The 17,461-nt window shown below is 45.8% G+C and overlaps 1 pseudogene; it reads right to left on the bottom strand.

Moving 5' to 3' along the window:
* Positions 1–16,114, bottom strand: part of LOC141027803 (uncharacterized) — a 53,685-nt pseudogene extending 37,571 nt beyond the window's left edge.
* Between the last annotated feature and the right edge of the window lie 1,347 nt (positions 16,115–17,461).

Here is a 17,461-nt window from a genome sequence, read left to right as displayed (position 1 = left end):
TAAAGTGGCGATGTAGGTCCCGGTGAAGCTTGGTATTGTGATGTTCAGGTATCTAGTAACTTCCTTCAAGTGTCGTCCAAAAGGTGTATCTTCATCCGGTTTAGTGAACTTGTTCCTTGCATCTGCCATCCTATAGAGTAGAAAAGGGAGAGGAGTCAGAAATGAGAAGAGAGTAGTGATCTAGGGTTTGAGCTTAGTGGTCGTGTCCTTCAGTCAGCGTGTGCTCTGATATCATCTTGTAGCGACCAGACCTCAAACAGTCTGATCTTTGTGCATCAGTGTCATCCCTGGATCGGTAATGCTGGCACGCACAATACTTGAGGATTTATAACAGAGTAGCAATCACACACTTATTACATCGAATGTCTCAAAAGAGAACTTATTACAATAAATATGGCTTAAGGCCATCTAAAATCGATAACAGCGGAAGGCTTGGAAGATAAAGTGAGTCCATCAACTCCAACGGCATCACTGAGTGAAAGACAACGACCTATGGCACCTTACTCGTTGTTTGAAAAGTCTGCAACATGAACGTTGCAGCCCGAAACGGGTCAGCACATGGAATATGCTGGCAATGTAACACATAGAGTAATGAAAAGAATAAATGCTATCACTACATGCATATTTGGCTGGTGGTAAGCTCTATGGTTACAGTTTTGCATAAAGCCAATTTTTCCCTACAACAAAGGAATAAGTTTTATTGAACTATCATGGTGGTTGTTAACCATTGAGAAGGTTCCTCCAACTCAATCCCAATTAAGCATCATCATTAAACCCAATCAAATTATTTTAAGAGTGATGAGATCAACATGATAATCCAAGAACTAGATACTCAAAACGTCCATAACCGGGGACATGGCTAACCATGATTAGTTTATACACTCTATAGAGGTTTGCACACTTTACCCCACAAGACTCGAATACATCCATGGTCGGAGATTCGAGACACAGTCTTTCTGAAGCATTAACTCTCTACTCTGGATAGACAGTACCACCTACAACCCACTACATCTGCTAGTCTACCGCTTCAAGAGCTTCACGCAACTTACTCAATTATGCCAGAGCCCATATTGGCTTGTGGCTGCACACGAAAGTTTCTAGCATGAATAATCTTATGATCCCTTTGAGCCTGGGTGGCGGACCGTAATATGATCACACGGGTCCTCCGGGATATCCTAGGACAACACTGGATTCTCGAGGTGCCCACAAGCAATCCACCCAGATGTGTATTAAAGTTGCCACCTTAAGTTGAACCATTAACTAACAAACTCACATCTGTCATGGATACACTCAAACCCAATCCACGTCTATGAGCATAGCATAGCAATATAAGCAACGTAGAAGTAACTCCCATAGGTTTGATAATAAACGGGTAAATAGGTACTACCTCATCTACTTCACAAAACCGACAAGTTAATCAGATCCTAACCATGCAATTGTTTGAGGATTGATCTAATGCAATAAAATTGGATAGTAAAGAGGTATGATCAAAGTGTTACTTGGCTTGCTGATGATCCGCGAAACCTAGAGACTCGTAGTAGCACGCTTTGCACTCTGGGTACTCTATCGCAAACAAACAAGCATGCAATAAGCACTCAACTAGAATCACGGGTAAAACTCAAATAAGAGATCTAACCAGAAAGTTCAACTTAAGAACTCCGGTTTGCAAAAAGAATCAAATCAAACGAAGCAACAAAACTCAAACTGCAAAAGAAACAAGATCCATTTACTAATCTGGACTTAGGTAAAATTTTACAGTAGCAAAATCTTGTTCAAGTTGGTTAAACAGAAAGAGGCTTCGAAACGAAGATCTAGGCGCTTGAATCGCCTGATTCCGATAAACCAGCGAAAAGATAAACTAAAACGAAAATCAGGGAAGAAATCACGATCGAAAATAATCGCGGAAAATCCCTAGAAAAAGAAAAACTGACGAACAGGCTAACGAACGAACGTTCGCTGTCTGCGTTTGACGGGTGAAAACCGTTGTTAAAACGAACGTACAACGGGCGTTCGCTAAATAACTAAACCGGAAAAAAATAAAATCGATCTAAAAAACGCATCTAGGTTTTCGTTTAAAAACCGAACGGTTTTTAGAATAAAACCGACGGCTACCTCGCGGATCGGGACGGCGGCGGCGGTGGCGTACTCCGGCGGCGGCGGGGTGGCGACGGGGCGGCGGCGACAGCGAGACGGCGACGAACTCCGGCGGCGGTGGCGCAGACTTCGAGGCGGCGGGCGGCTAGGGTTTGGGGCGGGGGCGGCTCGGTCCTCGGCCTTAAAAAGGCCGGCCGGGTGCAGTGTCCTAGTTGGACACGGCCCGGTAAGGCGGTTGACTTTTTTACAAAAAAAATAATAATTCCACGTGCAGAAAAACAAAGAGAAGAAATACTAAACGGACTCCAAAAATCCTGAAATAAATTTTCCCCGTCCTCTAAAAATATAGCGGACAAAGTGAACATTTATTTGGGCCTCTAATGCAATTTTGGAAAACGCATATTTTTCCTAATTCAAATAAAATAGCGATAAAAACTCCGAATAAAATTCTTATTTGATTTTAATATTAAATCTCCAATATTTCTTTATTTTGGGGAAGTCATTTTATCCCCTCTCTTTTATTTTCATAAAAGAAATATTCAAAGAGAAAAATAATTAAAATCAAACGATCCTCTTTTCAAAATTTGAGAAAACTCAATTATGAAAATAACGAAATCCCCAACTCTCCCCGTGGGTCCTTGAGTTGCGTAAAATTTCTAGGATCAAGCCAAAATGCAATAAAAATATGATATGCAATGATGATCTAATGTATAACATTCCAAATTGAAAATTTGGGATGTTACAATTAGCTCTTCATTCCAATCAACAATATCAGTGCAGAAGTTGAGCAGTCCAGCGTCATGAAGAACACTGAGGACTGGCATGAAGCAAGGCAGTGATTCCATGCCCACGTGATGAATATGCTCATGGTCGAAGACTTTGTCTTTGTTGAAAAGCAGTGAAGAATAGAAATTGGCTTGGCTGCCAGTCCAGAAACGCTTCCTTCTAAGACGAGCAGAGTCATATGGGTTGTAATCCGTGAAGAACACATGCTCATGGAAGAAGTCATCAGCCTTGAAGTTTTGCTTCTTGGAGAAGGGATCCTTTGGCTTGGGCTAAGGAGTGTCAGTCAATTGCATCACAACCTCAGGAATCGCAGTCTCAGGAACCACAGGCTGAGGAATTTCAGTTTCTTCTTCAGTTGCAGCCTGATTCTTCAATTCTTCAGCAGCTTGTTCATCAGCATTAGTGGCTGGAATTTCTTCATGAATAGACGGAGTGGTGTGAGGTTCATCAAAGCCCATTTGAACTTCAGTATGCACTGGGGACTGAGGAATTTGTTGCAGAGGAGTGAACATAGGAGAATTGGGGTGCTGACTTTCCCAAAAGTCATCATTCATCACTGGTGTTGTGCTCCCAATGTCCACATCCTCATCTTCTTCACTTAGTTCTTCAACCCCTACCTCTTCGGCTGTGAACTGAGGCACGAGCGATGAGACAACTGGGGTTGAAGGGATTGTATCCACTTCAATTTCTTCGTCCAACTGCTCTGAGGAAGCAGCAGAAGGAACATCTTCATCGGATCCGCTTGGGATCGCATAGTCTTCACCAAATGGAACGACTTCCTTTGATGGCATGCATGAGACTGGAACATCATCAATTGGATTCTCAAAAGAGCTTGTCAATTTCTTCATCTTCTTTGGAGCTGAAGATTCTGATGAAGTTGATGCTTCCCTTTTCTTCACTGTTGCATGCTCCGCAGCCTTGGTCTTCTTAGCTTCTGATGCAGAAGGAAGAACTGGACTTGGTGTAGGTGCAGGAGGAGCAGAGGAAATCGGTTCATTTTCTTTAGGCACAACTGATGCAGTTGCCCTGGCATGATCAGTTTCTTCAGGCACAGCGGTTGAAGCTTCAGCTGGCCTGACTATTTCTTCAGGCGCAACACTAGTGGTTGCCCTGGCAGTTTCATCAGTGGCTGGAATGCAGTCATCAGCCCTGGTACTAGCAGTTTCATCAGTAGCCTGATTTTCATCAGCGGTGCTGGCATGTTCTTCAGTCGGCTGGGCAGATGCTTCAGCCTGAGGAATTTCAATGTGCGTTGGAGCAACATTTGAAGAAAATCCTCTCGCCAATTTGACAAATCTGACTTTGGCTCCAAGCCAGTCTGCATGGTAGGTGTCACATTCATCACTGAGGTTTTTGATTTCAGTTTGAGCAGCAATGAGTTCATCAGTGGTCATTTTCACAATGTTCTTCTTCAGAAGGCGCTCCTTCTTGTACTGCGCTTTCTTCAACTGCCTGGCCTTCTCGAATTTCCATTTTTCTTCGCCTATGAAGGTGAAAAGCACGTGACTTTGACCAGGAGTAAGATTGAAGTCAGGCACAGGAGTGTTGGGGTCCTTGTGCTAGAGATCAATGTACTCAAGGATCAGCTTTGGATCCAAAAGCAGAGGTACATTTGAGCCTTTGGCTCTAGCGGCCCTCTGCTGCCTGTCTCTGATGATTTCAGCGAGTTCCTCATCATTAGCTTCGTCGTCATCAGACAACACTTGGAAGGCGACCTGCTTCTTGTGAGGACTTGGTCGAGAACCTCGTCCAGCAGTGGCCTTAGTCTTCAGCAGAGTGGGGCCAGTTGAGGAATGTGGAGGAGCCGAAGAACTTGTAGAGGATCCAGAGGCAATAGAGATACTTGTTGTCCTTTGGCACGAGGCGGGATGCACAGGTGCTGAGGATTTGGAAGGAGGAGCTGAGGACTTTGGAGGAGGTGGTGCAGCTTGAGGAATTTGCCATGAGGGCTTTGTGGAGTTGGGCCGTGTGGGCATTGTAGATGAGCTTGGCTGTGAGGACATTGGTGCAGAAGCCTTGGGCTTGTATGCGGGCTTCTTGGGCATAGCCTTCTTACGCTTGCTAGCAGAGGCCTCAACAGCAGCAGCAGCAGAATCTTCATTGAATTTCTTCACTGCTTCTTTTGCCATTTTGGCCAGCTTGGCTTGACGCTTGGCCCATTCCTTTGGAAATTCTTCACCTCTTCTGATGCTAGAGGGATCAGCTTCTTGGTCTGGTGCCAATGGAGGTCTTGGGCATGGAGGGTGTACAGCGAATTTCTTCATGTACTTGGGAGTGACGTAGCGATATTCCCTCCATTCTCTGGCCCATCTGCTCTCTATCCTCTGAATGCGCACTTTGCGCTCATTCTTGGTCTCCTTGCCATGTTTGGCCTCATCAGGAGTGCAATATTCATGATAGATATCCTCAGGGATTTCAAACGATGTGTTAACTTCCAATTTCTTTCCTCCCTTCTAAGGTTTCTTGCCGTCAGCCATTATCTTCAGCTGAGGAATCTGAACAATAGAATTCTCTGAAGAGGTATGCAACTTTTCTTTGAGGAACGCTGCAAATGAGTTAAGTTGATGAGAACCTAGAGATTCAGCAGCGGACATGTGTACCTGTGAACATAACATAGTTGCGAAGAATTTGGAGAGGTCATATGCGTTCTCAGAAGTTTTTGCAAAAAGAACAAGTTTGAGGAATTTGACCAGATGAGTCTTGAGGAATTTCACTAAGCGTTCTTTGACTTAGGTTCCAGAGTTGTACAGATTGAAAATCCACACAATTGAGGAATCTTGAAGAAAAATGTTGCTTAGGGAAACAGATCAAGAACAGATGTTGAGTGAGGTGTTTAGTGTGTGAAGATTTGAAGAATAAACACCTTTTGAAGATTTTGTAGAAAACATCAGAATCAATAATTACCCTTGACGAAGAACACGACGAACTGTGAAGTGTGGATTTAGAAGTTCGTCAGTTCAGATCTTCCACACCCTAACTTGGCAGAGGAAGACAGCTACGGCGGCGGCGGAGTGAAGAAATCCGCGGCCGGCGCGAGTACGACGGCGATGAGGTCGAGGCAGTGAAGCTCTTCCTCACCGGCGACGATGGAAGTAGCGGCGGTGCTAGGTTTTGAGAGCTCGAGCGAGGGAGTGAGGTCGAGCGGAGTAAAAACGAAGTGAGGAAGGGAGGGGTATTTATAGCCGAGGTGAAAAATTGCTCGCCCGAGGAAATTGGACGAACGTGCCCCTGACCCTTCTCATTCGCGTGACATGTGTCACCCACGTACTGAGAGGTGGCGATTGTGCGAGATCGTGGGTGAATAGATAAGTCCATCGTGGAATGTCGAACGTTTGAGCGGCAAAAGCCGAAAATTCAGATAAGATATTTTAATGTTTCGTTCACAAATTCTTTAGCTGACAAGGACACAGTGAAGATTTTGAACGAGTTTCTAATAGAACGCATATGAAGAATTTTTGAATAGACTCGGTTGAGTTTAGCATAGAGGGGGAAGGGTCCGATCACATTCACTTAGCAGAAAAGGCAAACTGAAGAATTAGCACTAAGTGAATGTTGTAAAGGACATAAACTCATATGTATATAGCCAATGAAGAAAGACGATGGAATCAGTGAAGATAATGCAAAATTGAAGAAATTGAACAACTGAGGAATTTCAAAAATGAGGAAAAACTCAAATTGAAGATTTTCAACTTTTGGTGGTGGCGTGACCCACCGTATAAGAATGATGATTTCAGACACCGCGTACAATTGTTGTAGGGTTCTGAGAATCAAATTCTTCATTAATTTCTTCACACTTAGAGTGTTAGTCTTCATTGATTGAAGAAAAGCGTTTCTTCATGTGTTGCACATCTAAGTCATCAAGTTTGCATAAGTGTTAGGATGTGTGTCCTTTTCAAAGGACATTCGAAGATTCTAGGATATTTAGCTCACACCGCAACTTGCTAAATCTCTTCTCATCCAAGGGCTTTGTGAAGATATCGGCTAGCTGTTCTTCAGTCTTCACATGCTCAATAGAGATGTCGCCCTTCAACACATGATCATGAAGAAAATGATGAAGAATCTGAATGTGCTTTGTCTTCGAGTGCTGAACTGGGTTATGAGCAATCTTGATGGCACTCTCATTGTCACAGTAGAGAGGCACATTCTTCACGTTGATGCCGTAGTCCTTGAGGGTTTGCTTCATCCATAGCAATTGAGCACAGCACGAACCAGCAGCAATGTACTCAGCTTCAGCAGTAGAGAGTGATACGCAGTTCTGTGTCTTCGAGGACCAACAGACCAAGGATCATCCGAGGAAATGGCATGTGCCTGATGTTGACTTGCGGTCCACACGATCACCAGCATAGTCAGAGTCTGATTATCCAATGAGATCAAAAGCCTAGCCCTTGGGATACCATAATCCAAGTGTTGCTTTGTGAGCTAGATATCAAAGAATATGCTTCACAGCCTTATGGTGTGATTCCTTCGGTGTAGCTTGAAGTCGGGCACACATGCAAACACTAGCATAATATCTGGCCTAGATGCACATAAATACAATAAAGACCCAATCATGGAGCGGTATACCTTTTGATCGGAGTGAATACCATTTTCATCAGTGCATAGATGGCCATTTGTGGGCATAGGGATTTTGACGCCTTTGCAATCTTGCATGCCGAATTTCCTCAATACATCCTTGAGGTATTTCTCCTGAGATATGAATTTGCCATTGCGCTGTTGAAGAATTTCAATTCTCCCATCATAGACATTTGATATTCTTCACTCATCATATATGCAAATTCATCACTGTAACGTTGGTCAGTACAGCCAAAGATAATATCATCAACATATATTTGGCACACGAATAATTCATCATCATAGGTTTTGGTGAAAAGAGTTGGGTCAAGTGAACCGGGTTTGAAGCCTTTCTTCATGAGGAATTCCTTCAAAGTATCATACCACGCCCGAGGGGCCTGCTTGAGGCCATAGAGGGCCTTATTGAGTATGAAGACTTTGTAAGGATGCTTTGGATCTTCAAAACCTGGGGGTTGAGCAACATATACTTCTTCCTCATGCTTACCATTGAGGAATGCACTTTTCACATTCATTTGATATAAAGTGATATCATGATGGTTAGCATAAGCAAGTAATATGTGAATAGCCTCAAGTCTAGCTACAGGTGCAAAAGTTTCATCGACATCAATTTCTTCAACCTGTGTGTACCCTGGAGCTACAAGCCGTGCCTTATTCCTCACCACAAGGCCATTTTCATATTGCTTGTTGCGGTAGATCCACTTTGTGCCAATGATATTGTGCTTGCGAGGATCTGGACGTTTGACCAGTTTCCAGACGTTGTTGAGCTCAAACTGATGTAATTCTTCTTGCATAGCTTGAATCCACTCAGGCTCCAGAAATGCTTCATCTACCTTAGTGGGCTATTGGGTTTCTTGTCAGTGAGGAGTTCGTATGCAGTCTTCTTGAAGAATTTGTGAAGATATACCTTGTTGATGATGTGTCACGCAGTATCAATTGCCTCAATCCAGAAATTATGAGGCGTCTTGTATTCATCAAGCATAGTGCGAGCGATCTCAACAAGAGTCCTGTTCTTGCACTCCACGACGCCATTCTGCTGAGGAGTATAAGGAGCAGATAACTCATGAGTAATACCAAGTTCATCAAGATAGTCATCAAGACCAGTATTTTTAAACTCAGTTCCATTGTCACTTCTGATGTGCTTTATCTTCACACAAAAGTTGGTTGAAGCCCTCGAGGAAAATCGTCTGAAGACTTCCTTCACTTCACGTTTCTAAGTGACAATATGCACCCATGTGTAACGAGAGTAATCATCAACAATAACAAAGCCATATAGAGATGCTTCATTAGTGAATGCAGAATAATGGTCAGGGCCAAAGAGATCCATGTGAATCAATTCAAATGGTCAAGTGGTAGTCACGATAGCCTTCGCGGGATGCTTGGCCTTGGTCATCTTTCCAGCTTCATAGGCTCCGCACAAGTGATCCTTGAGTAATTTTACATTCTCAATGCCAATGACATGCTTCTTCTTCGCGAGCGTGTGCAAGTTCCTCATGCCAGCATGACCAAGTCGTCGATGCCATAGCCAGCCTTCTGAAGCTTTTGCATGTAGACATATAGCTGGTTGTGGTCCTGTAGAGAAATCAACAATATACAGATCTCCTCTCCTAAAGCCTTCTAAGACTTTGGAATGCTCAGCTTCCATAATCACAACACAACGATACTTGCCAAAGATAACAACCATATCAAGATCACAAAGCATTGAGACTGACATGAGGTTGAATCCTAAGTACTCGACAAGCACGACTTTGTCCATGTGTCGATCCTTTGAGATCGCAACCTTACAAAGACCCAATACCTTGCTTTTTCCTTTGTCAGCGTAGGTGATATGCTTCAGATGTGATGGAGATAGGGGAGCGTCCACCAATAGATTCTTGTCACCAGTCATGTGATTTGTACATCCACTATCGAGGACCCACTCAGTGGCTTTGGGTTGATCATCCTGCAGATGAATTAGTGCAGCTTACGAACTCATATACTTCATCAGTGAAGAATATGACATCAATTTCATGAGATCAATTTCATCAAGCAATGGAACAGATAAAACAGAATGAGGACGTGAGAAATGAAAATTCATTTCTTCATGATTAGCTTGCGTCCTTTCAAGCATATTCAGGTCTCCAGCAAATTCTTCAGACGCTTAAGTACGTCTGGAGACCTGACCCTGCATAAGAAATTAGTTCTTTTTCTTCACCACCCACATCTGAAGGGGTGGCAAAGAGTTCATCATTCTGTGAGCTCCATAAGAGAAAGGTGGCATCGAAGCGAGTCCACTTCGTTTCACATAAGAGAAGTTAGGGTAAGCATAAGAATAAGCAGAGAAATTCTTCGAGGACTTATGAACATAATGGTTAGAAGAATAATGCACATATTCATAGCCCTTAGTTTTTCCCTGCGAAACAGAGGTGTTAGCACGATGATGTTCATATGAGGACTTTGATCCTTTTGAGGAATTTGATCCATGTGAGGAATTCAGTCCATATGAGGACTTGGATCCATATGAAGAATTTGGTCCATATGAAGAATTTGATCTGGGGTTCCTATTCTTCACAGGTGGTGTCATGATGACATTCACCTGAAGACTTTCAAGGCACCTTTTGGGAACCCAGATTTTCTTCATAGGAGAACCGTTCCTGCAGTTAGTGCCAACATATCTAGCAGATACTTCACCATTCTGCTTTTTGAACAGTTTATAGTTTGAGTCAAATGACTCATCAGAAGAATGAGGAGATTCACATGTAAAGCCAGATAGAGTAGATGGATCTACTGGAGGTCCCTTTGCAGCAACCCATGAGATTTTGGGGTACTACTCAGGCTTCCAGTATGTTCCATCAGTATTGAGTTTCCTCTCAAAGGCAATACCCGCTTTCCTAGGGTTCCTGTTGAGGATCTGCTTTTTAAGCACATCACAAAGAGCCTGATGCCCTTTGAGGCTTTTGTACATGCCTGTCATATACAATTCGTTCAGCCCTGCATCGTCAGTGATACTAGCAATATCCTCATATGAGGAATTAGTGATACACAGACAGGTGCAGAATTTGTAGCATTAGAAGCATTTGAACATTCAGGTGAAGAATTAGCAGATTGACGTTCATTGCACTTCAAACATGGAGGAATGAATTCTTCCTGAGAAGCGCTGATTTGTTGAGCAAGTAATGAATCACGCTCCTTCTGAAGATCTTCATAACTTCCCTTAGCTTTTCATGATCTTGCTTTCTTTGAAGAAATTCATAAGAAAGCTTCGCATGATCAGATAAGAGAGTGTTATGATGACTTTGAAGTTTGTCAAACTTAGTCTAAAGTCTCTGAAGACTTTCAGCCAAAGCTTTCGACTGATCCATTTCTTCACCCAACATATCGTCGCTCTTATCCAGCATGTATTGAACTTTTTCCAAAGCTCTTTGTTGTTTAGTGGCAAGGGAAGCAATTGGTATAGTTGGGTCCAAATTCATCACCAGATTCATCATCACTGGACTCAGATAGATAACATTTAGTTACCTTGGCACCTTTTTCCATAAGGCATGGTGCAGAGGATGATGATTCTGGCTCAAAACTCATAACCTTGCGCGATACCATGAAATCCTCAAACCAGGGATCACGATCAGATCTATGACCTTCATAGACCTTAGAGAGTCGGTCACATATGAGCTTTGCATGGCTGAGATGCATAACGTTCCTGGACTCATTTTGAGACAGACAGGAGTAGATGATGTCCTTCACCGTGAGGTTGAGAAGAGTGTACTTGCGAATGTCATCAGCTTCCGCCATCTTGCACAGATCGGTAAGACCAATCTCAGTGACGTTCCACAGCTCGCTGTTCACCGCCATGAGTCGCTTCTTCATCATGGCCTTCCACTTGGGATGATCATGGCCGTCAAAGATGGGGCATGACACAGTCTTCATTCCTGCGGTCGACATAACTAAAACTCCAGGCGGTTAAACCAAAATCACACAGAACAAGGGAGTACCTTGCTCTACCAATTGAAAGTGCGTTAAATCGACTAGAGGGGGTGAATAGGCAATTTTAATGAATTCTTCAATGAGGAATTTCAGGGTGAGGAAATTCCTAAGAGAAGAACTACTTATAGCGGAATAAGTACTCAGATACAAACATAACAAAACATAAGCATGGTCATCATGATGAAATGAAAACACGCACAGAGTACAGAAAACGTAAACACAGGATAAACAGAATGAAGACAAACAGACTAAACAAATTGAACTGAGGAAATTGAGAAAGTCTTCAGTCAAAGTCTCCGAACAGATATGAACAAGCACACAACACAGTTATGAGGAAATGAAAGAGTTGAGGAAATAAAACCAGTAGGCTTGGTGAAGACAATGATTTGGTAGACCAGTTCCAACTGTTGTGATAGTTGTACGTCTGGTTGAAGCGGCTAGGTATTTAAACCTGTGGACACACAGTCCTCACCGTATTCTCCTTGAGCTAAGGTCACACAGACCTCGCCCAATCACTCATGGTAAGTCTTCAGGTGACTTCCAAACCTTCACAAACGCGGTCACTCGGCGATCCGCAATTTCCTCTTAGATGCTCTAGACCATGACACCTAACCGTCTGGAAGATGCGCAGTCTTCAAAGGTAACAAGCGTCGGATCCATGCAGGATCAATCTCTTCAGTGATGCTCAATCACTTTGGGATTGTAGGTGTTTTGGTTTGCGTTTTCCTCACTTGATTATTTTCGGTCAAAGTCCTCGGAGGATGGGATGCTCTCAAATGACAAGTGTCAGTTTCTCTCGGAGGAGCCAACCAGCTAGTGGTTGTAGGGGGCGGCTATTTATAGCCTAGGGAGCAGCCCGACATGATAAGACATAAATGCCCTTCAATGATATGTCCGTTAGGTGGGTAGATATTTTGGGACAGCTGGCGCGTAGCACAGCAACGGTCGGAAATTTGACTATCAAATTCCTCAGGGCTATCATGTTCCTCGCTTGTAGGCAATCCGCACTGGCGAATTCCTAACTCCTCAGTCAGAACAAATTCCTCAGAGACCAGAAGAACTTCGTCTCTATCACTGAAGAAATTGACTGAGCTGCATGAGATTTCCAATGGCTTCACTCGAAGGGATCACTACTAGGAAAAGGCCTACTAGTGGCGCACCAGTTTTGCCTACTAATGGCGCACTACTGGTGCGCCAGTAGTACCACGCCACTAGTATTAAATACTAATGGCGCACCACTGGTGCGCCATTAGTATCTGGTATACTAATGGCGCATCACGCCGTGCGCCATTAGTATAGACCAACATGCGCCATTAGTGTGCCTCCCAGGGGGCGATATTTACACATGTGCTTTGCCATACTAATGGCGCACTGCGGGGTGATGCGCCATTAGTATCCTTTGGCATACTAATGGCGCACGTTGGGGTGATGCGCCTTTAGTATGTATATTAGGGATTATTATTTTTCTTTTCTGATATTTGCACAGATTACAAAATATATTATTGGACAGAATATAGACAGCACCACATAGCAACAGCAGATTCATCGAATACAATAGAAGATTAGTCTCCGAATACACTTCATCATATTAGTCTCCGAATTCAAAAGACCGAACAAAGATAGAACATTACAAGTCTCGAGACCGCGAGTAGCGAGTTTGTCTTCACATTACAAGTCGATATCGATCATCTAAACTACCATCACATAGAAGAGAGCTGCGGTCATCACGATGAGCATCATCGCGATGAAACTGGTCTTCATCCGGTTCCTCCAACGCTCCCTCCTCTCTCCCGCTAGATAGCGCGCGTATCTAGATTTCGCCTCCGCCCTAGTGGTGTACCCTTTGTAACTGTTACCGCTGAAACGGTGAACCTGTCTCCGACACTCCTCCCAGTCGTCGTACACTCCGGGAACCTTACCCTTGTACACGACATACGACGGCATCTCTATGCACTAGCCAAACAACATACAATACATAAGCAATATATAAGTATGCAACAAAAGGATCGGAAGAGAAAAGCAAGACATTAATAGCACGATTCATGGTCCTACTAATAAATAGCATCGATTACATCTAAGTTGAACGACTGTCCAAACCAAAGAGACATACAAGTTCATTAAAGTTTAATTACAACATGAGCTAATCAATGTTTCAGAACTACACATAGCATCACTACTTTCGACTCGACTCATGGGACCCGAGCGTGGATGAAGCCGCCGTCTGTCGTGATGGTCATGAAGTCGCGGGCGTTGTCAGCCTGCATTTGTAGCGTTGTGTCTATCTCACTGTTGGATGGTTGATATTTGAGGTAGAACTACCCCGAGGTACGAAGGACATCTTGATGGATGATTTCTGCAAACTCCGACTGGATGCGAAAGAATTCTTGTCGGATGTCCGCGTCCTGGATTGCCGCCAAGCTTGCGGCCCAATCTTTGAGATTATTTGGTAGCAGAAGGTGATTATGGTCCCGTACGATCGCCCGCATGTGATGGAGGGCGTAGTAGGCATCCTTCTGACCGCCAGGCGGCTGCTTGACGCAGGGGAACGTCGTATTATGGGTGAACACGTGCGTACCGTACCTACGAGCTGGCCTCTTAAAGGTGCCTCCAGATGCGGCGTAGCCGGGGAGAGCATCATCAAGAACTTTCTTGATATCTGTGTAGTCTATCTTGGAGTCACGGTCCGGGTCGAAATACGTGGCCATGGAATATTTCGGGCTTAAGAGGATGAGTGTGCAATGTGTGTCACTGCACAGAACACGGAATGTTAGAAAAAAAGAACGATCGAAATCTAAGAAATCATATGTTACGGGGTGGTTAGGGGATGACTTACTCGGGAAAGTAAGGCACGAGGAAGTTATCCTTATCTGGGTTTGCCAGAATGACGCCTTCGAGGTGTAAACTCGTGACTTGCCGGTCCCCAGCGCTGCCCAAGATCTTGGCACGCATGTAGAAGGGGTCGACTATCACAATGTCCGGGTCTTGTCTCTAATGATCCGCATCTCCATACTCACCGAAAACAGCCGAACGAAGGTGTAGTGCAGCAGATGAAGGTTAAACATAGCAAAGATGTCATCAAACCGCAGGACGATCGTACCCCCGACGGCGCTATCCACAAAGCCCTTGCCCTCTGGCACCTTGGCCACGAAAACCGGGTATGCCACATCATTCTCTCTGAGACGCCGCTTCTCCAAAGAAAGAACACTGTCATGCAGACTCCGCATAGCACCGGTTGCAGCATTGAGCATATTTGTCGGTAGCATCGCTCTACCCGCCACATGCACCCTCCTCGAGATATCCTTAGTGAAGGTGGCCCGTCCTGAGCACGGATCGTACTCGGTGCCGGCTGGCTCGCACTGGCGCCCTTGTTAGTCTTTCGTTTCCGTCCCTTCTTCCTGATCTGCTGTAATGGGATCGAGTTCTGCTCACAGACCACCTTATTGAGCGTGTTGGGGCTGATAATATTTTGCACCTCAGCTATCTGAGGCTCGGTGAAGGCGGCAGCTGGAGGCGTCTCCTGAGAACTGAACGCCAGACGACGCCTGTTGCAATTGGGTTTCTCCGCCGTACCAGCTAGATCGCGGTCGTCTTTTTCAGGGTTGGGTTCTTGAGAAGGAGGCCCGCAGAACTCGTCACCATACCCATGTTTGGCAAAGTACTTATCGACGTTGGAAAATGTACCGTCGTCGTTGTCGTCGTCGTGCGGATCCTGTGCCATATGCATGTCCGGATCCTGTGCCATAGGGATGTCCAGCATGTCCGGTAGCGTTGCGGCGTTCTTGCCATGGCTTGGCGCTAGCACGACTGGCGGTCTTGTCTGTGGGGTGGTGTCCCCCGCCCCCAAATGAATCTGGCTCTTCGGCCAAAGCAGGGGCCAGCTTACGCAGGCGCTGAGGGTCATCACATCATCTTCGTCGGCCCCAGCGGGTCGAATCGGAGGTAACAACTCGTCGCAGCCTGGCAGCACCCGAACCAGTTCAACCCTATACAAGGTGGGTGGCATCGGATTACCGTGGAACACGCGGTTTCCCGGTTGAACGATTCTGACCTTGGCGACATCGACCAACTCGCCGCCCACGAAGTGCAGGAGAGTGCAAGGAACGTCAGCGGCACCCTGTGAAAACATGTAGGGCGTCAGGGATGCCCAGTCAAAGGCAAGGAGATGAAGTCATGGGCCGAGAGGCTTAGTTACCGTGATGCCGTCGAGCTCGGCTAATGTCGAGGCACCGCCAACGGCGGGCGTGCAACTGACGGAGGGGCCGCTTGCTGGCGAGGTGCCGACCGGCGTACACCCGGGTGCATTAAGCTCCAATGCCCGTGCCGGCGCCGGAGACACGAACACCGCCTCCGACGGAGACACCAATGGCGCCGTCTGCGCGTTGTGCGAGTTGCTGGCCGTGAAGCTGGGAACCGGGGGAGGCCCCTGTTGGCCGCCCGCAATCCACGTCGTCAGCCCCTGAATCAAGGTAGGCACAATGGCGGTGAGCGTCGTTCCCAGTTGTTGTTGCACTTGCTCTTGGACAATCTCCGGAATCCGCGGCACTTGTGCCTTGAGTTCTTGAACCTCGCGCGACTGGCTTTCCGAGCTGGTCTTTTTCTCCTTTCGCCCACCAGCGGTATAGTATGACGACCATTTTGTGGACAAGCCTTTGCCGGCCACACGACCAGCTGACGACGGCTTACTGAGCTTATCCTTGTTTTTCATTACGTTCAACACCCTATTTAAAGGGGTGTTAAAAGGGGAGCTCTGAGACGACCCCGCGCTACTGCTTTCAGCCTCCTGCGGAAGGAATGTGAACCATTTAGAAATTTGGCTTCATTAATTCGAATGCAACCATATGGAGCTAATTACGCGGGGGTGTACTTCTTACCAGAACAAGCTCAAGCGCCCTGGTCTTCGGATCCGTGGTAAGCTCCTTTGTTACCGGGTCCTCCTTGTACCGGGCCCTGACAAAGTTCCTGGTCTGCTTGTCACGGAATTTCTCGAAGCAGGGCGGTAGGCCTTGCTCGGCACGCTCCGCGTCCTCCTTGTCCCATATAGGCTCCGCCACTCTGTAACCGCCGGGACCGAGTTGGTGGACCCCTAAGTTCAACTGCCGCATTTCTTTTCCCCACTGACTTGATTCGGAGGTTGCGCTGCTCTCGCACTTGATCTTGAACTCCTTGTAGTCATCTTCGCTCATCAAAGGATATTTCGCCTTGATCTTCTCATAACTATCACCTTTTTCAATCATTGCCTTCACCGTGCTTCTCCATGTAGACAGGGCCGTGCTCATCCTCGTGAGGGCGGCACTGTTCACTTTATTCCCTGAGAGGCGTGTGTTTGCAAACTCAGCGGGGAACTTGTATCGTTCGTGCAGCTTCGTGAAGAGGAGGCTGCGCAAATTCCCTCGGTCCTTATGCCTTAGGTTCTCGGTGTTGATCGAGACGGTGCTCCGGAGAATGCACCCGAGCTGAACCGAGTACCCCTTGACTACTTGTTTGGGCACCGTTGGATGCCCGTCGGAGTTCACTTCAGTAAATTCCTCCTTGACGGTGCCGAGCACGCTCGGGCGCCGGTCCTTCCGTTGCCTCTTCGGTTGGCTGCCATTTGTGCGTGCGCCTCCATCATCAAGGGTGGCATCCTCGGCGGCACCATCAGTGGTGTCATCCCCGACGCCACTAGGGGTTGTGTAGTCAGGATCAGTGTCTTCCGCGGTGTCGTCCTCATAGCGGTGAGGTTCTTCCTCCAGCTCCTGGGACAGCTCCCAGAATTGCTTGCCGCCCGAACCGCCGGCCTCATCGTTGTGGGCCATGTTTCGCTCTAAATAGGAAAAAAGTTTGGTCAAAAAGTTGGTTATTGTCAAGGAACAAGATCTTTAAGTTGACCAAATAACCTAATTCTCGAGGAATGTCGCCAAAAAGTTGGTTATTGTCAAGGAACAATTGAGAGATGTTTGTGATATTGCCTAGGTGTTTTGGGATGGAACCTGTTAGTGTGTTGTTGCTAAGGTCCAAGTCCACGTTCTCAAGGTCTAAGATAATTTAATCAGGGCAGTGGCAGTGGATTTGT

The sequence above is a fragment of the Aegilops tauschii genome, chromosome 1, assembly GCF_002575655.3.
Source record: "Aegilops tauschii subsp. strangulata cultivar AL8/78 chromosome 1, Aet v6.0, whole genome shotgun sequence".
NCBI lineage: Eukaryota > Viridiplantae > Streptophyta > Magnoliopsida > Poales > Poaceae > Aegilops > Aegilops tauschii.
The sequence above is the reverse complement of the archived record's forward strand: the minus strand, read 5'-3'. Positions and strand labels throughout refer to the sequence as shown.